The following is a 19,373-nucleotide window of genomic DNA, read 5'->3' as shown; positions in this document are numbered from 1 at the left end:
ATCCATTCATCTGTCGATGGGCATTTAGGTTGCTTCCATGACCTAGCTATTGTAAATAGCGCAGCAATGAACATTGGGATGCATGTATCTTTTTGAATTATGGTTTTCTTTGGGTATATGCCCAGTAGTGTGATTGATAGGTCACATGGTAGTTCTATTTTTAGTTTTTTGTTTTGTTTTGTTTTGTTTTGTTTTGTTAGGTTGTTTATTCGAGATATTTCCTGTTTCTTAAGGTGGGATTGTATTGCCATAAACTTCCCTCTTAGAACTGCTTTTGCTGCATCCCATAGGTTTTGGGTCGTCGTGTCTCCATTGTCATTTGTTTCTAGGTATTTTTTAATTTCCTCTTTGATTTCTTCAGTGATCACTTCGTTATTAAGTAGTGTATTGTTTAGCCTCCATGTGTTTGTATGTTTTACAGCTCTTTTCCTGTAATTGATATCTAGTCTCATAGCATTGTGGTTGGAAAAGATACTTGATACAATTTCAATTTTCTTAAATTTACCAAGGCTTGATTTGTGACCCAAGATATGATCTATCCTGGAGAATGTTCCATGAGCACTTGAGAAAAATGTGTATTCTGTTGTTTTTGGATGGAATGTCCTATAAATATCAATTAAGTCCATCTTGTTTAATGTATCATTTAAAGCTTGTGTTTCCTTATTTATTTTCATTTTGGATGACCTGTCCATTGGTGAAAGTGGGGTGTTAAAGTCCCCTACTATGATTGTGTTACTGTCGATTTCTCCCTTTATGGCTGTTAATATTTCCCTTATGTATTGAGGTGCTCCTATGTTTGGTGCATAAATATTTACAATTGTTATATCTTCTTCTTGGATTGATCCCTTGATCATTATGTAGTGTCCTTCTTTGTCTCTTCTAGTAGTCTTTATTTTAAAGTCTATTTTGTCTGATATGAGAATTGCTACTCCAGCTTTCTTTTGGTTTCCATTTGCATGGAATATCTTTTTCCATCCCCTTACTTTCAGTCTGTATGTGTCTCTAGGTCTGAAGTGGGTCTCTTGTAGACAGCATATATATGGGTCTTGTTTTTGTATCCATTCAGCCAGTCTGTGTCTTTTGGTGGGAGCATTTAGTCCATTTACATTTAAGGTAATTATTGATATGTATGTTCCTACTCCCATTTTCTTAATTGTTTTGGGTTCGTTATTGTAGGTCTTTTCCTTCTGTTGTGTTTCTTGCCTAGAGAAGTTCCTTTAGCATTTGTTGTAAAGCTGGTTTGGTGGTGCTGAACTCTCTCAGCTTTTGCTTGTCTGTAAACGTTTTAATTTCTCCATCAAATCTGAATGAGATCCTTGCTGGGTAGAGTAATCTTGGTTGCAGGTTTTTCTCCTTCATCACTTTAAGTATGTCCTGCCACTCCCTTCTGGCTTGTAGAGTTTCTGCTGAGAGATCAGCTGTTATCCTGATGGGGATTCCCTTGTGTGTTATTTGTTGTTTTTGCCTTGCTGCTTTTAATATGATTTCTTTGTGTTTAATTTTTGACAGTTTGATTAATATGTGTCTTGGTGTATTTCTCCTTGGATTTATTCTGTATGGGACTCTCTGTGCCTCCTGGACTTGATTAACTATTTCCTTTCCCATATTAGGGAAGTTTTCAACTATAATCTCTTCAAATATTTTCTCAGTCCCTTTCTTTTTCTCTTCTTCTTCTGGAACCCCTATAATTCGAATGTTGGTGCGTTTAATGTTGTCCCAGAGGTCTCTGAGACTGTCCTCTGTTCTTTTCATTCTTTTTTCTTTATTTTGCTCTGCAGCAGTTATTTCCACTATTTTATCTTCCACCTCACTTATCCGTTCTTCTGCCTCAGTTATTCTGCTATTGATCCCATCTAGAGTATTTTTTATTTCATTTATTGTGTTTTTAATCGATGCTTGATTCGTCTTTAGTTCTTCTAGGTCCTTGTTAACTGTTTCTTGCATTTTGTCTATTCTATTTCCAAGATTTTGGATCATCTTTACCATCATTATTCTGAATTCTTTTTCAGGTAGACTGCCTATTACCTCTTCATTTGTTAGGTCTGGTGGGTTTTTTATCTTGCTCCTTCTCCTGCTGTGTGTTTTTCTGTCTTCTCATTTTGCTTATGTTACTGTGTTTGGGGTCTCCTTTTTGCAGGCTGCAGGTTCGTAGTTCCCGTTGTTTTTGGTGTCTGTCCCCAGTGGCTAAGGTTGGTTTAGTGGGTTGTGTAGGCTTCTTGGTGGAGGGGACTACTGCCTGTGTTCTGGTGGATGAGGCTGGATCTTGTCTTTCTGGTGGGCAGGTCCACGTCTGGTGGTGTGTTTTGGGGTGTCTGCGGACTTTTTATGATTTTAGGCCACCTCTCTGCTAATGGGTGGCGTTGTGTTCCTGTCTTGCTACTTGTTTGGCATAGGGTGTCCAGCACTGTAGCTTGCTGGTCGTTGAGTGAAGCTGGGTGCTGGTGTTGAGATGGAGATCTCTGGAAGATTTTTGCCGTTTGATATTATGTGGAGCTGGGAGGTCTCTTGTGGACCAGTGTCCTGAAGTTCGCTCTCCCACCTCAGAGGCACAGCACTGACTCCTGGCTCCTCAATTTGGGATGATTTGTTGTCTATTCATGTATTCCACAGATGCAGGGTACATCAAGTTGATTGTGGAGCTTTAATCCGCTGCTTCTGAGGCTGCTGGGAGAGGTTTCCCTTTCTCTTCTTTGTTCTCACAGCTCCTGGGTCTCAGCTTTGGATTTGGCCCCGCCTCTGCGTGTAGGTCGCCGGAGGGCGTCTGTTCTTCGCTCAGACAGGACAGGGTTAAAGGAGCAGCCTCTTCGGGGGCTCTGGCTCACTCAGGCCGGGCGGGAGGGAGGGGCACGGAGTGCGGGGCGAGCCTGCAGCGGCAGAGGTCGGCGTGACGTTGCACCAGCCTGAGGCGCGCGGTGCGTTCTCTCAGGGAAGCCGCCCCTGGATCCCGGGACCCCGGCAGTGGCAGGCTGCACAGGCTCCCGGAAGGGCGGTGTGGACAGTGACCTGCGCTCGCACACAGGCTTCTTGGCGGCGGCAGCAGCAGCCCCAGCGTCCCACGCCCGTCTCTGGGCTCCGCGCTTTCAGCCGCGACTCGCGCCCGTCTCTGGAGCTCCTTTACGCGGCGCTCTTAATCCCCTCTCCTCGCGCACCAGGAAACCAAGAGGGAAGAAAACGTCTCCTGCCTCTTCGGCAGCTCCAGAGTTTTCCCGGACTCCCTCCCGGCTAGCTGTGGCACATTAGCCCCCTTCAGGCTGAGTTCTCGCCGCCAGCCCCAGTCCTCTCGCTGCGCTCTGACCGAAGCCTGAGCCTCAGCTCCAGCGCCGCCCGCCCCGGCGGGGGAGCAGACAAGCCTCTCGGGCTGGTGAGTGCCGCTCGGCACCGCTCCTCTGTGCGGGAATCTCTCCGCTTTGCCCTACCCAGGTATGTGGGGAGTTTCTTGCCTTTTGGGAGGTCTGGGGTCTTCTGCCAGCGTTCAGTAGGTGTTCTGTAGGAGTTGTTCCACGTGTAGCTGTATTTCTGGTGTATCTGTGGGGAGGAAGGTGATCTCCGCGTCTTACTCTTCCGCCATCTTACCCGGAAGTCCCATATTCAGGATTTTTATACCTATGTTTGCAGATAAGATTGATCCATATATTTCTTTCTCCTGCTATCACTGTCAGGTATGGTATCAGTTATCCTATTTTCATATCAAAAATTGCGAAACGTTATCTTTTTCTATTCCCTAAAACAGTTTAAGAACTGTTTATTGAAGTTTTGCTAGAACTCAGTGACACATTCTCATTACCCAAGATCACCACTGTTAATATCTTAATGCATATCCTTTCAGATCTCTCTATGTGTATATGTGAGTACACAGGAACAAATATATAATACACCAAATAAGATCACTCTGCATGCTGTTCTGCAAACTTTTTTCAGCCAACAATCTCCACCATTTAAAAAAATGTTCATCTCATCTAATACCACATATTTATATTTTCCCAACTGACCCCAGAATGACCCTTATAGCTGGTTTGTCCAAACCAAAACCCAATTCCCCCTCAATCTATCAGCTAGTCCTGATAACAAAACCTCCAAAACACATCTCCATTCACTTTTCCCAACTCTTTCTCTACTACCCCGGTCCAACCACTCTCACCTCCCATCTGGGCTACTACACTAGTCTCCTCATTGGTCTCCCTGTTTCCATTCTTGCTTCCCAACGACAAGCCATTCTCCATGTAGCAGCCAGAATGAGTTTAAAACATAAATCATGTTACTCCTCTGCTTAAAAGTCTCCAATAATTTCCCACTGTACTTTTTTTTTTTTTTTTGCGGTACGCGGGCCTCTCACTGTTGTGGCCTCTCCCATTGTGGAGCGCAGGCTCCGGACGCGCAGGCTCAGCGGCCATGGCTCACGGGCCCAGCCACTCCGCGGCATGTGGGATCTTCCCGGACCGGGGCACGAACCCGTGTCCCCTGCATCGGCAGGCGGACTCTCAACCACTGCGCCACCAGAGAAGCCCCCACTGTACTTTTAAGATCCAAAATCCTTATTTGGGCCTGCAAGGTCACACACGGCCTGGCTTCTGCCCACTCCTCTGACCTCACCTCTTGCTGCTTGTTCATTCTCTCACTCATTACAATCTAGTCACATTGGCCTTCTTTCTGTTCCTCCAACATGCTAAGCTTATCCCTCCATAGGGCCTTTGTATTTTCTATTGCCATCATCTGGAGTGCTTTCCCTGTGGTCCTCACCTGGCTGACTCATTCTCACCCTTCAGGTCTTACATGGCTCACACGGCTCCCCCTCAGAGCCCATCCCTGACCACCATCACTCTCTATCACATCACACTATTTTTGCTTTTTTTGCCCTTGCCATGCGGCATGTGGGATCTTAGTTCCCCAACAAGGGATCGAACCCGTGCCCCCTGCATTGGATGTGCAGAGTCTTAACCACTGGACCATCAGGGAAGTCCCACATCACACTATTTTAACTGATAATTTTCTTGTTCACTTGTTTGTCTGTCACCCCTGCCTCCAGAATGTGAACTGCTTTATTCTCCACTATGTCCCAAGCTCCTAGTGCAATATCTAGCATATAACAGATACTTAATGTATATCAGTTGATTGAACAAAAGGTGGATTAGCCTTGAGCAGGAAGAGGGCTACCTCTTCCTCTGAGACTGGAGAGAGAACAGGATGGGAGCAGATGCAACAAAGTGCGCCCCTATGTTCTTGGTGCTTTGTGGAGGAAAATCATCTGTGGAGAGAGAGGCCTTGTAGGCAGAGAGGTTTGTGAAAAGTGGTAAAGGCTCTAAATCGTTCCTGAGGGAAACAGGAGACTTGCTGACCCAAAACACATAGTAGAAGGATTAACTAGCTGTGGTGAGAACCCAGCTGATACTGGAACCATAAATTCACAATGTCAAACTCCACTAATTTATAAGATATGGACACTCATCTATTTGGGTAAAGATCAGAGAAAGCAGGTTGTAAGACTGATTCTAAATTGGGAGCTTGCAGGGCAGATGTTATAATATTAAAAAAGGTAAGATTTATCTATTTATTTTTTCAATTAAGCATGCTGTAACAGAAGTCAAGTCCAAAGTTTTAATCAAAGTATTTGATAATTAGGACTCACTGGCAGTGGCTTAAAATATTTGGGCAGAAGACTGTTACCCTACAGATTTGTGTAATTTTTTTTTTAAAAAAAAAGAAGAACTACAGGTCTGGCCTGTGTACACCTAACTCTAATCATTGTCACTGTAACAAAATGTCATTGCCTCTCACCCACTTCCCAGGCCTGTTGCCAATTCCAGACTGGTTTACCCAGAGACCTTTGAATCAAGAGCTAATGCATCCCCTTGACCTTGCCACAAGTATGTAATATGAAGTTTCTTTATGGCCTTCCCCAAAAGTAATTATCAGAGTTTCTGTCAACAAGAAAAGGACAATACTCAGGCACTGGCTCTGGGGAGTCAGAACGCCACCATGAGACAAATCAGACTTGGGGCTCAGGGCCTGGGGTCAGGAGATAAATGGAAATTTCAGCCTGAGTTTATATAAGAATAGGCTTAGTGAGTTTGCAAATACACCGTGAGATTATTTTCCTTGTTTGAAAGGAGGTAAGGTTTATAATAGCACCAGAAGAAATGAAGGTATAAATCTGAACAAAATACTTGCAGGATCTGTACATGAAAAACTACAGAACGCTGGTGAGAGAAATCAAAGATCTAAATAAATGGAGAGATATGCCATGTTCATGGGTTGGACGATGCAAGATCATTAAGATGTCAGTTCTCCTCCACTTGATCTTTAGATTTTATACAATGCCAATCAAAATCCCAGCAAGAATTTTGAACATACCAATAAGCTGATTCTAAATTTTATATGAAAAGGCAAAGAACTAGAGTAACCAAAACAATTCCCAAAAAGAACAAAGAAGCATCATACTATCCAATTTTAAGTTTACTATAAAGCTATAATAGTCAAATCAAGATAGTGTGGTATTGATGCAAGGATAGGCAATAGACAGAAAAGAAAGTGCAAAAATATAGTCAACTATATATATATATTTTTGGCTGTGCCGTGTGGCTCCCAGAATCTTAGTTCCTCGACCAGGGATCAACCCGGGCCCATGGCAGTGAAAGCGCCGAGACCTAACCACTGGAACGCCAGGGAATTCCCAGAATTTTGACAAACCTACAAAGGCAATTGAATGGTGAAAGGAACGTCTTTTCAACAAGTGGTGCCGGAACAACTGCTCATCTTTATGCAAAAAAAAAAAAAAAAAAAAAAAAAAAAAAAGCTGCATGATCCTGGGTCATGAAAGGTAATGTACTATTAAGACAATGAAAAGACAAACCAGAGACTGGGAGATGTTGCAAATTACATACCTAATAAAAGATTTATATCCAGACTATATAAAGAGCTCTTAACACTCAACAATATAAAAACAAACCCAGTTTAAGAATAGGCAAAAGATCTGAGCATATACTTTACCAAAGAAGATACAGAGATGGAAAATTAGCCAAGTAAAAATATGCTCACAACAATGCAAAAATCAAATAATCCAATTTTTAAAATGGGCAAAGGACTTTTTTGGGAATAGACACTTCTCCAAAGATAATATACAAATAGCCAACAAGTATATGAAAACATGCTCAACATCATTAATCACTGACGAAATGCAAATCAAAACCATGAAATACCATCGCTACTAGGATGGCTACTATCAAAAACCAGAAAATAGAGAATTCCCTGGCAGTCCAGTGGTTAGGACTCTGAGCTTTCACTGACAAGGGCCCGGGTTCAATCCCTGGTCTGGGAACTAAGATCCCACAGGCTGCAAGGTGCAGCCAAAAAAAAAAAATCGGAAAAAAAAAGAAAACAGAAAATAAGAAGTGTTCGTGAGGATGAGGAGAAATTGGAGCCCTGTACATTACTGCTGGGAATGTAAAATGGTGCAGCCACTGTGGAAAACAGCATGGAGGTTCCTCAAAAAACTAAACAGGATTACCATATGATCCAGCAATCACACTTCTGGGTATATATCCAAAAGAATTGAAAGCAGGGTCTCAAAGAGATATTTGTACCCAATGTTTATAGCAGCACTATTCACAATAGCCAAGAGGTGGAAGCAACCTGAATGTCCATCAATGGATGAATGTGTAAACAAAATGTGGTCTATGCATACATTGGGATATTATTCAGCCTTAAAAAAGGAAGGAAATTCTATCATATGGTACAACATGGATGAACCTTGAGGACATTATTCTATGTAAAATATAAGCCAGTCACAAAAAGACAAATACTGTATGATTCCACTCATATGAGGTCTCTAAACTAGTAAAATCCACAGAAACAGAAAGTAGAATTGTGTTTATGAGGAACTAGCTAGGGAAGGGAGAGTTGTTGTTTAATGGGTATATAGTTTCAGACTTATAAGATGAAAAAGTTCCAGAGATGTGTTTCACAACACTGTGAATATACTTAACATCACTGAATTGTGCATTTTAAAATACTTAAGATGGTAAATTCTTTTTTTACATGTACATGAAATATTTTTATTGCTGTTACTTTTACAAAAACAGGGTCATATTATTCACACTTTCCTGCAATTTTCTTTTGTTTATTTTATTTATTTTTTATACAGCAGGTTCTTATTAGTCATCAATTTTATACACATCAGTGTATAAATGTCGATCCCAATCGCCCAATTCATCATACCACCATCCCAACCCCTGCCGCTTTCCCCCCTTGTTGTCCATATGTTTGTTCTCTACTTCTGTGTCTCAATTTCTGTCCTGCAAACTGGTTCCTCTGCACCATTTTCTAGGTTCCACATATATGCGCTAATATACAATATTTGTTTTTCTCTTTCTGACTTATTCACTCTGTATGACAGTCTCTAGATTCATCCACGTCTCTACAAATGATGCAATTTTGTTCCTTTTTATGGCTGAGTAATATTCCATTGTATATATGGGCCACATCTTCTTTATCCATTCATCTGTCGATGGGCATTTAGGTTGCTTCCATGACCTAGCTATTGTAAATAGCGCAGCAATGAACATTGGGATGCATGTATCTTTTTGAATTATGGTTTTCTTTGGGTATATGCCCAGTAGTGTGATTGATAGGTCACATGGTAGTTCTATTTTTAGTTTTTTGTTTTGTTTTGTTTTGTTTTGTTTTGTTAGGTTGTTTATTCGAGATATTTCCTGTTTCTTAAGGTGGGATTGTATTGCCATAAACTTCCCTCTTAGAACTGCTTTTGCTGCATCCCATAGGTTTTGGGTCGTCGTGTCTCCATTGTCATTTGTTTCTAGGTATTTTTTAATTTCCTCTTTGATTTCTTCAGTGATCACTTCGTTATTAAGTAGTGTATTGTTTAGCCTCCATGTGTTTGTATGTTTTACAGCTCTTTTCCTGTAATTGATATCTAGTCTCATAGCATTGTGGTTGGAAAAGATACTTGATACAATTTCAATTTTCTTAAATTTACCAAGGCTTGATTTGTGACCCAAGATATGATCTATCCTGGAGAATGTTCCATGAGCACTTGAGAAAAATGTGTATTCTGTTGTTTTTGGATGGAATGTCCTATAAATATCAATTAAGTCCATCTTGTTTAATGTATCATTTAAAGCTTGTGTTTCCTTATTTATTTTCATTTTGGATGACCTGTCCATTGGTGAAAGTGGGGTGTTAAAGTCCCCTACTATGATTGTGTTACTGTCGATTTCTCCCTTTATGGCTGTTAATATTTCCCTTATGTATTGAGGTGCTCCTATGTTTGGTGCATAAATATTTACAATTGTTATATCTTCTTCTTGGATTGATCCCTTGATCATTATGTAGTGTCCTTCTTTGTCTCTTCTAGTAGTCTTTATTTTAAAGTCTATTTTGTCTGATATGAGAATTGCTACTCCAGCTTTCTTTTGGTTTCCATTTGCATGGAATATCTTTTTCCATCCCCTTACTTTCAGTCTGTATGTGTCTCTAGGTCTGAAGTGGGTCTCTTGTAGACAGCATATATATGGGTCTTGTTTTTGTATCCATTCAGCCAGTCTGTGTCTTTTGGTGGGAGCATTTAGTCCATTTACATTTAAGGTAATTATTGATATGTATGTTCCTACTCCCATTTTCTTAATTGTTTTGGGTTCGTTATTGTAGGTCTTTTCCTTCTGTTGTGTTTCTTGCCTAGAGAAGTTCCTTTAGCATTTGTTGTAAAGCTGGTTTGGTGGTGCTGAACTCTCTCAGCTTTTGCTTGTCTGTAAACGTTTTAATTTCTCCATCAAATCTGAATGAGATCCTTGCTGGGTAGAGTAATCTTGGTTGCAGGTTTTTCTCCTTCATCACTTTAAGTATGTCCTGCCACTCCCTTCTGGCTTGTAGAGTTTCTGCTGAGAGATCAGCTGTTATCCTGATGGGGATTCCCTTGTGTGTTATTTGTTGTTTTTGCCTTGCTGCTTTTAATATGATTTCTTTGTGTTTAATTTTTGACAGTTTGATTAATATGTGTCTTGGTGTATTTCTCCTTGGATTTATTCTGTATGGGACTCTCTGTGCCTCCTGGACTTGATTAACTATTTCCTTTCCCATATTAGGGAAGTTTTCAACTATAATCTCTTCAAATATTTTCTCAGTCCCTTTCTTTTTCTCTTCTTCTTCTGGAACCCCTATAATTCGAATGTTGGTGCGTTTAATGTTGTCCCAGAGGTCTCTGAGACTGTCCTCTGTTCTTTTCATTCTTTTTTCTTTATTTTGCTCTGCAGCAGTTATTTCCACTATTTTATCTTCCACCTCACTTATCCGTTCTTCTGCCTCAGTTATTCTGCTATTGATCCCATCTAGAGTATTTTTTATTTCATTTATTGTGTTTTTAATCGATGCTTGATTCGTCTTTAGTTCTTCTAGGTCCTTGTTAACTGTTTCTTGCATTTTGTCTATTCTATTTCCAAGATTTTGGATCATCTTTACCATCATTATTCTGAATTCTTTTTCAGGTAGACTGCCTATTACCTCTTCATTTGTTAGGTCTGGTGGGTTTTTTATCTTGCTCCTTCTCCTGCTGTGTGTTTTTCTGTCTTCTCATTTTGCTTATGTTACTGTGTTTGGGGTCTCCTTTTTGCAGGCTGCAGGTTCGTAGTTCCCGTTGTTTTTGGTGTCTGTCCCCAGTGGCTAAGGTTGGTTTAGTGGGTTGTGTAGGCTTCTTGGTGGAGGGGACTACTGCCTGTGTTCTGGTGGATGAGGCTGGATCTTGTCTTTCTGGTGGGCAGGTCCACGTCTGGTGGTGTGTTTTGGGGTGTCTGCGGACTTTTTATGATTTTAGGCCACCTCTCTGCTAATGGGTGGCGTTGTGTTCCTGTCTTGCTACTTGTTTGGCATAGGGTGTCCAGCACTGTAGCTTGCTGGTCGTTGAGTGAAGCTGGGTGCTGGTGTTGAGATGGAGATCTCTGGAAGATTTTTGCCGTTTGATATTATGTGGAGCTGGGAGGTCTCTTGTGGACCAGTGTCCTGAAGTTCGCTCTCCCACCTCAGAGGCACAGCACTGACTCCTGGCTCCTCAATTTGGGATGATTTGTTGTCTATTCATGTATTCCACAGATGCAGGGTACATCAAGTTGATTGTGGAGCTTTAATCCGCTGCTTCTGAGGCTGCTGGGAGAGGTTTCCCTTTCTCTTCTTTGTTCTCACAGCTCCTGGGTCTCAGCTTTGGATTTGGCCCCGCCTCTGCGTGTAGGTCGCCGGAGGGCGTCTGTTCTTCGCTCAGACAGGACAGGGTTAAAGGAGCAGCCTCTTCGGGGGCTCTGGCTCACTCAGGCCGGGCGGGAGGGAGGGGCACGGAGTGCGGGGCGAGCCTGCAGCGGCAGAGGTCGGCGTGACGTTGCACCAGCCTGAGGCGCGCGGTGCGTTCTCTCAGGGAAGCCGCCCCTGGATCCCGGGACCCCGGCAGTGGCAGGCTGCACAGGCTCCCGGAAGGGCGGTGTGGACAGTGACCTGCGCTCGCACACAGGCTTCTTGGCGGCGGCAGCAGCAGCCCCAGCGTCCCACGCCCGTCTCTGGGCTCCGCGCTTTCAGCCGCGACTCGCGCCCGTCTCTGGAGCTCCTTTACGCGGCGCTCTTAATCCCCTCTCCTCGCGCACCAGGAAACCAAGAGGGAAGAAAACGTCTCCTGCCTCTTCGGCAGCTCCAGAGTTTTCCCGGACTCCCTCCCGGCTAGCTGTGGCACATTAGCCCCCTTCAGGCTGAGTTCTCGCCGCCAGCCCCAGTCCTCTCGCTGCGCTCTGACCGAAGCCTGAGCCTCAGCTCCAGCGCCGCCCGCCCCGGCGGGGGAGCAGACAAGCCTCTCGGGCTGGTGAGTGCCGCTCGGCACCGCTCCTCTGTGCGGGAATCTCTCCGCTTTGCCCTACCCAGGTATGTGGGGAGTTTCTTGCCTTTTGGGAGGTCTGGGGTCTTCTGCCAGCATTCAGTAGGTGTTCTGTAGGAGTTGTTCCACGTGTAGCTGTATTTCTGGTGTATCTGTGGGGAGGAAGGTGATCTCCGCGTCTTACTCTTCCGCCATCTTACCCGGAAGTCCCATATTCAGGATTTTTATACCTATGTTTGCAGATAAGATTGATCCATATATTTCTTTCTCCTGCTATCACTGTCAGGTATGGTATCAGTTATCCTATTTTCATATCAAAAATTGCGAAACGTTATCTTTTTCTATTCCCTAAAACAGTTTAAGAACTGTTTATTGAAGTTTTGCTAGAACTCAGTGACACATTCTCATTACCCAAGATCACCACTGTTAATATCTTAATGCATATCCTTTCAGATCTCTCTATGTGTATATGTGAGTACACAGGAACAAATATATAATACACCAAATAAGATCACTCTGCATGCTGTTCTGCAAACTTTTTTCAGCCAACAATCTCCACCATTTAAAAAAATGTTCATCTCATCTAATACCACATATTTATATTTTCCCAACTGACCCCAGAATGACCCTTATAGCTGGTTTGTCCAAACCAAAACCCAATTCCCCCTCAATCTATCAGCTAGTCCTGATAACAAAACCTCCAAAACACATCTCCATTCACTTTTCCCAACTTTTTCTCTACTACCCCGGTCCAACCACTCTCACCTCCCATCTGGGCTACTACACTAGTCTCCTCATTGGTCTCCCTGTTTCCATTCTTGCTTCCCAACGACAAGCCATTCTCCATGTAGCAGCCAGAATGAGTTTAAAACATAAATCATGTTACTCCTCTGCTTAAAAGTCTCCAATAATTTCCCACTGTACTTTTTTTTTTTTTTTTTGCGGTACGCGGGCCTCTCACTGTTGTGGCCTCTCCCATTGTGGAGCGCAGGCTCCGGACGCGCAGGCTCAGCGGCCATGGCTCACGGGCCCAGCCACTCCGCGGCATGTGGGATCTTCCCGGACCGGGGCACGAACCCGTGTCCCCTGCATCGGCAGGCGGACTCTCAACCACTGCGCCACCAGAGAAGCCCCCACTGTACTTTTAAGATCCAAAATCCTTATTTGGGCCTGCAAGGTCACACACGGCCTGGCTTCTGCCCACTCCTCTGACCTCACCTCTTGCTGCTTGTTCATTCTCTCACTCATTACAATCTAGTCACATTGGCCTTCTTTCTGTTCCTCCAACATGCTAAGCTTATCCCTCCATAGGGCCTTTGTATTTTCTATTGCCATCATCTGGAGTGCTTTCCCTGTGGTCCTCACCTGGATGACTCATTCTCACCCTTCAGGTCTTACATGGCTCACACGGCTCCCCCTCAGAGCCCATCCCTGACCACCATCACTCTCTATCACATCACACTATTTTTGTTTTTTTTGCCCTTGCCATGCGGCATGTGGGATCTTAGTTCCCCAACAAGGGATCGAACCCGTGCCCCCTGCATTGGATGTGCAGAGTCTTAACCACTGGACCATCAGGGAAGTCCCACATCACACTATTTTAACTGATAATTTTCTTGTTCACTTGTTTGTCTGTCACCCCTGCCTCCAGAATGTGAACTGCTTTATTCTCCACTATGTCCCAAGCTCCTAGTGCAATATCTAGCATATAACAGATACTTAATGTATATCAGTTGATTGAACAAAAGGTGGATTAGCCTTGAGCAGGAAGAGGACTACCTCTTCCTCTGAGACTGGAGAGAGAACAGGATGGGAGCAGATGCAACAAAGTGCGCCCCTATGTTCTTGGTGCTTTGTGGAGGAAAATCATCTGTGGAGAGAGAGGCCTTGTAGGCAGAGAGGTTTGTGAAAAGTGGTAAAGGCTCTAAATCGTTCCTGAGGGAAACAGGAGACTTGCTGACCCAAAACACATAGTAGAAGGATTAACTAGCTGTGGTGAGAACCCAGCTGATACTGGAACCATAAATTCACAATGTCAAACTCCACTAATTTATAAGATATGGACACTCATCTATTTGGGTAAAGATCAGAGAAAGCAGGTTGTAAGACTGATTCTAAATTGGGAGCTTGCAGGGCAGATGTTATAATATTAAAAAAGGTAAGATTTATCTATTTATTTTTTCAATTAAGCATGCTGTAACAGAAGTCAAGTCCAAAGTTTTAATCAAAGTATTTGATAATTAGGACTCACTGGCAGTGGCTTAAAATATTTGGGCAGAAGACTGTTACCCTACAGATTTGTGTAATTTTTTTTTTAAAAAAAAAGAAGAACTACAGGTCTGGCCTGTGTACACCTAACTCTAATCATTGTCACTGTAACAAAATGTCATTGCCTCTCACCCACTTCCCAGGCCTGTTGCCAATTCCAGACTGGTTTACCCAGAGACCTTTGAATCAAGAGCTAATGCATCCCCTTGACCTTGCCACAAGTATGTAATATGAAGTTTCTTTATGGCCTTCCCCAAAAGTAATTATCAGAGTTTCTGTCAACAAGAAAAGGACAATACTCAGGCACTGGCTCTGGGGAGTCAGAACGCCACCATGAGACAAATCAGACTTGGGGCTCAGGGCCTGGGGTCAGGAGATAAATGGAAATTTCAGCCTGAGTTTATATAAGAATAGGCTTAGTGAGTTTGCAAATACACCGTGAGATTATTTTCCTTGTTTGAAAGGAGGTAAGGTTTATAATAGCACCAGAAGAAATGAAGGTATAAATCTGAACAAAATACTTGCAGGATCTGTACATGAAAAACTACAGAACGCTGGTGAGAGAAATCAAAGATCTAAATAAATGGAGAGATATGCCATGTTCATGGGTTGGACGATGCAAGATCATTAAGATGTCAGTTCTCCTCCACTTGATCTTTAGATTTTATACAATGCCAATCAAAATCCCAGCAAGAATTTTGAACATACCAATAAGCTGATTCTAAATTTTATATGAAAAGGCAAAGAACTAGAGTAACCAAAACAATTCCCAAAAAGAACAAAGAAGCATCATACTATCCAATTTTAAGTTTACTATAAAGCTATAATAGTCAAATCAAGATAGTGTGGTATTGATGCAAGGATAGGCAATAGACAGAAAAGAAAGTGCAAAAATATAGTCAACTATATATATATATTTTTGGCTGTGCCGTGTGGCTCCCAGAATCTTAGTTCCTCGACCAGGGATCAACCCGGGCCCATGGCAGTGAAAGCGCCGAGACCTAACCACTGGAACGCCAGGGAATTCCCAGAATTTTGACAAACCTACAAAGGCAATTGAATGGTGAAAGGAACGTCTTTTCAACAAGTGGTGCCGGAACAACTGCTCATCTTTATGCAAAAAAAAAAAAAAAAAAAAAAAAAAAAAAAAGCTGCATGATCCTGGGTCATGAAAGGTAATGTACTATTAAGACAATGAAAAGACAAACCAGAGACTGGGAGATGTTGCAAATTACATACCTAATAAAAGATTTATATCCAGACTATATAAAGAGCTCTTAACACTCAACAATATAAAAACAAACCCAGTTTAAGAATAGGCAAAAGATCTGAGCATATACTTTACCAAAGAAGATACAGAGATGGAAAATTAGCCAAGTAAAAATATGCTCACAACAATGCAAAAATCAAATAATCCAATTTTTAAAATGGGCAAAGGACTTTTTTGGGAATAGACACTTCTCCAAAGATAATATACAAATAGCCAACAAGTATATGAAAACATGCTCAACATCATTAATCACTGACGAAATGCAAATCAAAACCATGAAATACCATCGCTACTAGGATGGCTACTATCAAAAACCAGAAAATAGAGAATTCCCTGGCAGTCCAGTGGTTAGGACTCTGAGCTTTCACTGACAAGGGCCCGGGTTCAATCCCTGGTCTGGGAACTAAGATCCCACAGGCTGCAAGGTGCAGCCAAAAAAAAAAAATCGGAAAAAAAAAGAAAACAGAAAATAAGAAGTGTTGGTGAGGATGAGGAGAAATTGGAGCCCTGTACATTACTGCTGGGAATGTAAAATGGTGCAGCCACTGTGGAAAACAGCATGGAGGTTCCTCAAAAAACTAAACAGGATTACCATATGATCCAGCAATCACACTTCTGGGTATATATCCAAAAGAATTGAAAGCAGGGTCTCAAAGAGATATTTGTACCCAATGTTTATAGCAGCACTATTCACAATAGCCAAGAGGTGGAAGCAACCTGAATGTCCATCAATGGATGAATGTGTAAACAAAATGTGGTCTATGCATACATTGGGATATTATTCAGCCTTAAAAAAGGAAGGAAATTCTATCATATGGTACAACATGGATGAACCTTGAGGACATTATTCTATGTAAAATATAAGCCAGTCACAAAAAGACAAATACTGTATGATTCCACTCATATGAGGTCTCTAAACTAGTAAAATCCACAGAAACAGAAAGTAGAATTGTGTTTATGAGGAACTAGCTAGGGAAGGGAGAGTTGTTGTTTAATGGGTATATAGTTTCAGACTTATAAGATGAAAAAGTTCCAGAGATGTGTTTCACAACACTGTGAATATACTTAACATCACTGAATTGTGCATTTTAAAATACTTAAGATGGTAAATTCTTTTTTTACATGTACATGAAATATTTTTATTGCTGTTACTTTTACAAAAACAGGGTCATATTATTCACACTTTCCTGCAATTTTCTTTTGTTTTTTTATTTTATTTATTTTTTATACAGCAGGTTCTTATTAGTCATCAATTTTATACACATCAGTGTATAAATGTCGATCCCAATCGCCCAATTCATCATACCACCATCCCAACCCCTGCCGCTTTCCCCCCTTGTTGTCCATATGTTTGTTCTCTACTTCTGTGTCTCAATTTCTGTCCTGCAAACTGGTTCCTCTGCACCATTTTCTAGGTTCCACATATATGCGCTAATATACAATATTTGTTTTTCTCTTTCTGACTTATTCACTCTGTATGACAGTCTCTAGATTCATCCACGTCTCTACAAATGATGCAATTTTGTTCCTTTTTATGGCTGAGTAATATTCCATTGTATATATGGGCCACATCTTCTTTATCCATTCATCTGTCGATGGGCATTTAGGTTGCTTCCATGACCTAGCTATTGTAAATAGCGCAGCAATGAACATTGGGATGCATGTATCTTTTTGAATTATGGTTTTCTTTGGGTATATGCCCAGTAGTGTGATTGATAGGTCACATGGTAGTTCTATTTTTAGTTTTTTTTTTTTGTTTTGTTTTGTTTTGTTTTGTTAGGTTGTTTATTCGAGATATTTCCTGTTTCTTAAGGTGGGATTGTATTGCCATAAACTTCCCTCTTAGAACTGCTTTTGCTGCATCCCATAGGTTTTGGGTCGTCGTGTCTCCATTGTCATTTGTTTCTAGGTATTTTTTAATTTCCTCTTTGATTTCTTCAGTGATCACTTCGTTATTAAGTAGTGTATTGTTTAGCCTCCATGTGTTTGTATGTTTTACAGCTCTTTTCCTGTAATTGATATCTAGTCTCATAGCATTGTGGTTGGAAAAGATACTTGATACAATTTCAATTTTCTTAAATTTACCAAGGCTTGATTTGTGACCCAAGATATGATCTATCCTGGAGAATGTTCCATGAGCACTTGAGAAAAATGTGTATTCTGTTGTTTTTGGATGGAATGTCCTATAAATATCAATTAAGTCCATCTTGTTTAATGTATCATTTAAAGCTTGTGTTTCCTTATTTATTTTCATTTTGGATGACCTGTCCATTGGTGAAAGTGGGGTGTTAAAGTCCCCTACTATGATTGTGTTACTGTCGATTTCTCCCTTTATGGCTGTTAATATTTCCCTTATGGATTGAGGTGCTCCTATGTTTGGTGCATAAATATTTACAATTGTTATATCTTCTTCTTGGATTGATCCCTTGATCATTATGTAGTGTCCTTCTTTGTCTCTTCTAGTAGTCTTTATTTTAAAGTCTATTTTGTCTGATATGAGAATTGCTACTCCAGCTTTCTTTTGGTTTCCATTTGCATGGAATATCTTTTTCCATCCCCTTACTTTCAGTCTGTATGTGTCTCTAGGTCTGAAGTGGGTCTCTTGTAGACAGCATATATATGGGTCTTGTTTTTGTATCCATTCAGCCAGTCTGTGTCTTTTGGTGGGAGCATTTAGTCCATTTACATTTAAGGTAATTATTGATATGTATGTTCCTACTCCCATTTTCTTAATTGTTTTGGGTTCGTTATTGTAGGTCTTTTCCTTCTGTTGTGTTTCTTGCCTAGAGAAGTTCCTTTAGCATTTGTTGTAAAGCTGGTTTGGTGGTGCTGAACTCTCTCAGCTTTTGCTTGTCTGTAAACGTTTTAATTTCTCCATCAAATCTGAATGAGATCCTTGCTGGGTAGAGTAATCTTGGTTGCAGGTTTTTCTCCTTCATCACTTTAAGTATGTCCTGCCACTCCCTTCTGGCTTGTAGAGTTTCTGCTGAGAGATCAGCTGTTATCCTGATGGGGATTCCCTTGTGTGTTATTTGTTGTTTTTGCCTTGCTGCTTTTAATATGATTTCTTTGTGTTTAATTTTTGACAGTTTGATTAATATGTGTCTTGGTGTATTTCTCCTTGGATTTATTCTGTATGGGACTCTCTGTGCCTCCTGGACTTGATTAACTATTTCCTTTCCCATATTAGGGAAGTTTTCAACTATAATCTCTTCAAATATTTTCTCAGTCCCTTTCTTTTTCTCTTCTTCTTCTGGAACCCCTATAATTCGAATGTTGGTGCGTTTAATGTTGTCCCAGAGGTCTCTGAGACTGTCCTCTGTTCTTTTCATTCTTTTTTCTTTATTTTGCTCTGCAGCAGTTATTTCCACTATTTTATCTTCCACCTCACTTATCCGTTCTTCTGCCTCAGTTATTCTGCTATTGATCCCATCTAGAGTATTTTTTATTTCATTTATTGTGTTTTTAATCGATGCTTGATTCGTCTTTAGTTCTTCTAGGTCCTTGTTAACTGTTTCTTGCATTTTGTCTATTCTATTTCCAAGATTTTGGATCATCTTTACCATCATTATTCTGAATTCTTTTTCAGGTAGACTGCCTATTACCTCTTCATTTGTTAGGTCTGGTGGGTTTTTTATCTTGCTCCTTCTCCTGCTGTGTGTTTTTCTGTCTTCTCATTTTGCTTATGTTACTGTGTTTGGGGTCTCCTTTTTGCAGGCTGCAGGTTCGTAGTTCCCGTTGTTTTTGGTGTCTGTCCCCAGTGGCTAAGGTTGGTTTAGTGGGTTGTGTAGGCTTCTTGGTGGAGGGGACTACTGCCTGTGTTCTGGTGGATGAGGCTGGATCTTGTCTTTCTGGTGGGCAGGTCCACGTCTGGTGGTGTGTTTTGGGGTGTCTGCGGACTTTTTATGATTTTAGGCCACCTCTCTGCTAATGGGTGGCGTTGTGTTCCTGTCTTGCTACTTGTTTGGCATAGGGTGT

This window comes from Mesoplodon densirostris, chromosome X, assembly GCF_025265405.1.
Source record: "Mesoplodon densirostris isolate mMesDen1 chromosome X, mMesDen1 primary haplotype, whole genome shotgun sequence".
Lineage (NCBI taxonomy): Eukaryota > Metazoa > Chordata > Mammalia > Artiodactyla > Ziphiidae > Mesoplodon > Mesoplodon densirostris.
This window is presented reverse-complemented; position numbering follows the sequence as displayed.